Raw genomic sequence first — 7,242 nt, 5'->3', positions numbered from 1 at the left:
CGAAACACATCCAGCCTCTCGGTAGGGGCTCAGGCCTTTGCTTTTATTCATTCATTCCTTCAGGCATATTTATTTAGCCCTTACTTTGTGCAGAGCATTGTACTAAGCGCTTGGGTAAATACAGTACAACAATAAAGAGAGACAGTCACAAGGAGCTCACAGTCTTGGGGCAGTAGGGGGCGGGGACAGGGGAGGCATCCATCTATACAAATGAACAGACATCAATAGAAATAAATAAAATTACAGAACTAGACATAAGGGCTGTGGGGCTTGGAGAGGGGCAAAGAGCAAAGGGAGCAAGTCAGGGCGACGCAGAAGGGAGTGGGAGATGAGGAAGATTGGAGCTTAGTCTGGGAAGGCCTCTTGGAGAAGATGTGCCTTCACTAAGGCTTGAAAGGAGGGGAGAGTCATTGTCTGGTGGATTTGAGGAGGGAGGGCGTTTCAGGCCAGAGGTAGGACATGGGCCAGGAGTCGCTGGTGAGACAGGCAAGATGGAGGCACAATGAGAAGGTTAGCACCCGAGAAGGGAAGTGTGTGGGCTGAGTTGTAAGAAAGAAGTCAGGTGAGGTAGGAGGGGGCCGGGTGATGGAGTGCTTTAACACCCACGGTGTGGAGTTTTTGTTTGATATGGTGATGGATAGGCAGTCATTAGAGATTTTTGACCTGAGGGGTTTGAGGGGTTTGACATGTCCCGATGGTTTCTGTAGAAAGATGATCTGGGCAACAGTGAGTGAAATGTGGACTGGAGTCGGGAGAGGCAGGAGGTTGGGAGGTCAGCAAGGAGACAGATGCAGTAATCTAGGTGGGATAGGATGAGTGATGGGATTAAGGTGGCACCAGTTTGGATGAAGAGGAAAGGGCAGATTTTAGCGATGTTGTGAAGGTGGAACCGACAGGATTTGGTGACAGATTGAATATGTGAGTTGAATGAGAGAGTGGAGTCAAGGACAACACCAAGGTTACTGGCCTGGGAGACGGGAAGGACGGTGGTGCCGTCTACAGTGAGGGGAAATTCTGGTAGAGGACCTTCTGTTTCCTGCTACTATGAGTAGCTAGCGTCCTGGGAGAGAAATGTCTTTTAAAATATTTTTTGAATGGTATTTGTAAAGCCCTTACCTATGTCTTGGGCCCAGTTCTAAGTACTGCGCTAGAGACAAGCTAATTGGGTTGAACACAGTCCCTGTGCCATGTGGGGCTCACGGTTTTAATCCCCATTGTCCAGACGAGGGAACTGAGGCCCAGAGAAGTGAAGTGGCTTGCCCTTGGTCACACGGCAGACAAGCAGCGGAACCGGGATTAGAATCCAGGTCACTGGGACTCCCGGGCTCATGCTTTTTTCACTAGGCCATGCTGCCTCTCAGTGCTTGGTGCATTGTATGTGCTTAACAAATACCACAAGTATTCATTATTCCAAGAATTATGATTATTCTGATTTCTACCAGAGAAGTAGAGGACTGTTTCCCCCATTTACCCTCCAAAAAGTGATTTTAGTGGATAGGAGAGATGGTATTTGTTAAGCGCTCACTATGTATCAGGCACTCTTCTAATCACTGGGGTTGAAACAAGCTAATCAGGTTGGGCACAATCCTTGTCCCACATGGGGCTCATAGTCTTCATCTCCATCTTCCAAATGAAGTTAAGTAAAGAGAGGTGAAGTGAGTCACCCAGAGTCACCCAGTAGACAGGAGGCAAAGCTGGAGTGCCCAGGCCTGGGCTCTATCCACAAGGCCATGCTGCTTCTCAGTCTTTGGCACAGAGTAAGCGCTGAACAAATACCCCAGTTATTAATAATGGCAGTTGTTATTACAAGAGAAGTACAAGGCGGTTTCTCCCACTTCTCCTCGAGAGACTTAGCTTAGTGGGTGGGAGAGACGAATAGATGAGGTGAAAGTTACCAAGACAAAGTCTCCTGGTGAAGCTGGCAGGCAAGCCTTGGCCCTGCGACTTTGAACCTGAGAACCCGTGCAGGAGTCGATGATAGAGAGAGTGTAGATGGCCTTACACGGTGCCATCTAAGCTCCCTTGGTCCTTCCAGGAGGCATCTTCTCACTGGGGCGAGGAGGAGGAGGAGAAGGAGAAGGGGGAGAAGAAAGAGGAAGTGGGAGAAGTAGGGTCGGGGAGGGACGAAGAGGAGGAGGAGGACTACTACACATCACTGACTCCCCTGTGCAGAGAGAACATCATGCCAAGTCCTGGGAAAGAATTCCCAGGTGAGAACTGAAGGGAGCCTTAATAATAATTATGGTACTTGTTAAGTGCCTAATATGTAGAGAAGCAGCATAGCTCAGTGGAAAGAGCACGGGTTTGGGAGTCAGAAGTCATGGGTTCGAATCTTGACTCTGCCACTTGTCAGCTGTTTGACTGTGGGCAAATCGCTTAACTTCTCTGTGCCTCCGTTGCCTCATCTGTCAAATGGGGATTAAGACTGAGAGCCTCCCGTGGGACAACCTGATTACCCTGTATCTACCCCAGCTCTTAAAACAGCGCTCTACACATAGTAAGCGCTTAACAAATACCAACAATATTATCATTATTATATGCTAAGCACTACCGTGAGTGCTGGGGTTGACTTAGGTTAATTAGGTTGGGCACAGTCTCTGTCTCATGTGGAGCTCATTCTCTTAATTCCCATTTTGTGGATGAGATCACTGAGGCACAGAAGTTGTGACATGGTCTAGTGGCTAGAGCACTGGCCTGGGAGTCAGAAGGTCATGCGTTTTAATCCTGGCTCCACCACCTGTGAGCTGTGTGGCCTTGGGGAAACCACTTCCCTTCTCTGTGCCTCAGTGACCTCAACTGTAAAATGGGGATGAAGAATGTGAGCCCTGTGTGGGACGTGGACTGTGTCCAACTGGATTTTCTTGTATCCACCCCAGTGCTTAGTACAGTGCCTAGCTCACAGTAAGTGTTTCCCAAATATCATTATTATGATTCTTCTCATTATAACCCAAGCAGCAGACATGTGGCAGAGTCTGGATTAGAACCAGGTTCTTCAGACTGCCAGGCCCGTGGATGATCCACTCAGCCAGGCTTTAACTGCCATCTCGATGTGGATGATTTCCAAATCTACCTCTCCAGCCTGGCCCTCTGTTTCCTTTTTTCTTCATGGTATTTTCTAGGTGAGGTGCTTACTATGTGCTAGACACTGAACTAAGCACTGGGGTAGAAACAGGTTAGTCGGTTTGGGCACATTCCCTGTCCCAGAGAAGTAAAGCGCCTTGCCCAAGGTCACACAGCAGGCGAGTGCCAGTGCTGGGATTACAACTGGTGTCCTGCTGATTCCCGGGCCTGTGCTCTATCCAGTAGGCCAAGTTGCCTGGGATTTCCTCCTGCCTTCCCACGAGCTCGTCCTCTAGACCGAGAATAGGGAATGTGTCCATTTGTTCTTGTATTGTAGCCTCCCAAGCACTTGGTGCAGTGCTTTGCACACAGTAAGGGCACAATAAATACTATCGAATGATCGAATGAATGACATCTCTACTCAGATGTCCCGCTGACACCTCAAATTAAACAGTTCCCAATTAGAACTCCACATGCTCCTTGTCTCCACCCAAACACTCCTCTTTCAAATTCTTTCCCGTCATTATAGACCATGCCACCATCCTCCCCCGACCCTCAAGCCTGTAACCTTGGCATTATGCTCAGTTCATCCTTCATTCGGTCGCCTTGGCATTATCCTCGGCTCACCCGTCATTCAACCTGCCTATTCAACCTATCACCAAATCCTGGAGGTTTTCTCTTCACTATTCTAAAATCCACCCTGTCCTCTCCATCCAAACAGCTACCCCACAGATCCAAGCACTTCTCCTATCCTGACAGGATGGGAGTTTGGCTGGATGTAGTGGATAGAGCCTGGGCCTGGGAGTCAGATGGTCATGAGTGCTAATCCCAGCTCTGCCACTTTTCTGTTGCGTGGACTTGGGCAAGTCACTTGATTTCTCTTTGCCTCAGTTCCCCCATTTTGCAGATGATGGAACCGAGGTGCTGAGAAGTGAAGTGGCTTGCCCTAGGTCACATGGCAGACGAGTGGCGAGACTCAGATGAGTACCCAAGTCCTCTGACTCCCTGGTTTGTGCTTTGCACATGGTAAGCCCTCAGTAAATAGGACCGATTGACTGGTTGCTCTTTCCACTAGCCCACACCTATTCCTCCCCTTAGTGGTGAAAAATCAATCCAAGGTATTTAGTGAAGCTTACTAGGAGGAGAGCACTCTACTAAGCACTTGGGAGAGTCCAATACAATAGAATTAGTAGATACATTCCCTGCCATAAGGACTTAACAATCTGGAATCTAAAAGACCAGCTTTTTGATTTTCCTATTTCCGCTTCTTCGAACTTCACTATTTTGGGCTTCCTAAAAGTGATGAATGTAAAACCGGGTAGAGAAATGAGGTTTGCCCGTTGGAGGTGGGATTTTGAGTTTTTTCTGCTGCTTGGTTTGTTCCCTAGTGGAGAGAGCTCAGGCTTGGGTGTCAGGAGGACCTGGCTTCTGATCCTGGCTCTGCCACTCATCTGCATTGTATTTATTTATATTAATATCTGTCTCCCCCTCGTGTCTGTAAGCTCATGGGGGACAGATATGGTGTCTGTTATATTGTTCTACGGTACTCTTTCCAAGGGCTTAGTACAATGGTCTGCACCTAGTAAGGGCTCAGGAAATGTGATTGACTGACTGTGGGGGATATTAGGCCAGTCGCTTCACTTCTCTGGGCCTTAGTGACCTTATCTGTAAAACGGGGATTAAGACTGTGAGCCCCGTGGGGCACATGGACTGTGTCAAACCTGATTCCCTTGTATGTACCTCAGTGCTTAGAATAGTGCCTGCCTGGCACATAGGAAGCGCTTAACCGATCCCATGCATTCAGTCATATTTATTAAGTTCTTCAGGTGTGCAGAGCACTGTGCTAAGTGCTTTGGAGAGTCCAATATAGCAGTGGGCAGATACGTTCCCTGCCACCCTGCTACTTAGACTACGTCCCTTGTGGGGGACAGACTTGGCTGAACTGTGATCATCAACATCATGAGCCCTACACAGACAGGGCCCGTGTCCGACCTCACTATCAGATGGATACAGTGCTTGTCCCACTGGCTAAGTAAGAGAGAAAACAGGTATTGAATTCCTTTTTAAAGCTGAGGGAACAAAGGCTCTGCTAAGTGAGGTGATGAGGATGAGATTTGTCAAGCACTGACTATGTGTCAAGCACAGTTCTAAGGGCCTGGGTAGGTCCAAGCTCATCGAGTTTGGCACTTTCCTGTCCCACATGGGTGTCTGGATCTTAATCTCCATTTTACAGATGAGGGCACTGAGGCACAGAGCAGTGACATGACTTGCCCCAAGTCACCCAGCGGACGAGTGGAGCTGGGATGAAAACCCCGAAGCCCTGACTCGCGGCCCTGCATTCCTTCCACAGGGTTGATTGTTGGGTTTCTTGTTGGATTTTATGGGTAGACTTCTAAGTCTTGACTTATCGTTCAGAGATTTTATGATACACCTAGATCACCCCAACCCAAATCAACCCCCGAATTACCCCAGCAAAATCATCCTGGAGGTTAAATTATAAATGGGCATTAATTTCTGATTGATCTCCATTTTACGGAGGAGATGACTGGGGCCCAGAGAAGGGAAGTGACTTCTCCAAGGTCCCCCAGCAGAGTAGGGACAAAACTGGAATTAGAACTCAAGTCCTTCTGACTCCCAGGCCTGGGCAATAGCCCTGAGACCTCCTCTGCTTCTCCTGGTAGATTATTCCCCTTCCTCCCTCTAGCCCCAGGTTAGTTGGCCAGACTAGGCATGGAGCACAGTTCCTCTTCAGCCTGGCTTCTTCTCTCTTTTTTCTTTTTCTTTAAAATGACATTTCTTAAGTGCTTACTCTTTGTCAAGCACTGTTCTAAGCCTTGGAGTAGCTACAAGCTAATCAGCTAGGCCAGTCAGTCAGTCACTTGCATTTATTGAGTGCTTACTAGGTGCAGAGCACTGTACTGAGCACTTGGGAGGCCTTCCCCGACTAAGCCCTCCTTTCCACTTCTTCCACTCCCTTCTGTGTCGCTCTGACCTGCTCTCTTTATTCATCCCCCCAGCCCAGCCCAGCCCCCCGGCTCTTATGTCCACTGATTGATTCCTATTATTGTCCGTTCCCCCTCTAGACATAAGCTCATTGTCTGCAGGGAGTGTATCTGTTTATTGTTTTATTACACTCTCCCAAGTGTTTGGCCCACTGCTCTGCACAGAGTAAGCACTCAGTAAATATGATTGACTGACTCTTCAGCCAGGCTCCCTCCTTTTTTTTTTCCTTTTAAGTGACATTCGTTAGATGTTTACTCTGTGTCAAGCACTGTTCTAAGCCCTCCAGTAGCTACAATTTAATCAGGGTGGGCACAGTCCCTGCCGTAAATGGGGCTTACAGTCCTCATGCCCATTTTACAGAAGAGGCAACTGACGGCCAGAGAAGTCAAATGACTTGCCCTAGGTCCCACAGCAGATAGGTGGCAGAGCTGAGATGAGAATCCAGGTCCTCTGAATGACAGGGCCCCAAGATCCAGTCACTAGGCTAGGCGGCTTCTCTACAACCTTTGGGAAGACGTCACCAAAGGCCAAGTCACATGGGGCTCAAGCGCCCAGCACCTTAGCTCGTTGTGGGCGGCGAATGTATCTGCTTACTGTTCTCCTGTGCTCTCCCAAGCGCTTAGCACAGTACTTTGCACAGAATAAGCGCTCGATACATATGATCAAATGAATGGATGAATGAATAGGTCGGCCCAGCTCATCTCACCTCGGGCCTCTTGGGTAACTTGGCCTGGCTCAGGGCCCAGGACTTGGACCCATTGTGCAAATCTGTTTGGAAGAAACCTAGGGGATACTGGAGGGAGGGAGGGAGTGGGTGTTCAATATCATCTGAGGCTCTTGATATTTCCCATCACTAATCATATTGTCTCTCCCCCGCCTCTCCCCTCCCCCCCACCAACCCTCTCCCCTACTTTTCCATCCTTCCCTGCAGTATCCTCAGAGGAGATCTCCTCCCTCCTCACAAGTGCCACCCTCTCCACCTGCACCTCGGACCCCATTCCCTCTCGCCTTATTAAAAACATCGCCCCTGCCTTCATCCGTTCCTTAACTTCTATTTTTAACCACTCAATCTCCAATGGCTCCTTCCCCTCTGCCTTCAAACATGGCCACATCTCCCCCATCCGAAAAAAACCCGTTCTTGACCCCACTTCCCCCTCCAGTTATCGCCCTATCTCCCTA

This window comes from Ornithorhynchus anatinus, chromosome 4, assembly GCF_004115215.2.
Source record: "Ornithorhynchus anatinus isolate Pmale09 chromosome 4, mOrnAna1.pri.v4, whole genome shotgun sequence".
Taxonomy (NCBI): domain Eukaryota; kingdom Metazoa; phylum Chordata; class Mammalia; order Monotremata; family Ornithorhynchidae; genus Ornithorhynchus; species Ornithorhynchus anatinus.
Note: the sequence above shows the minus strand (reverse complement) of the source record.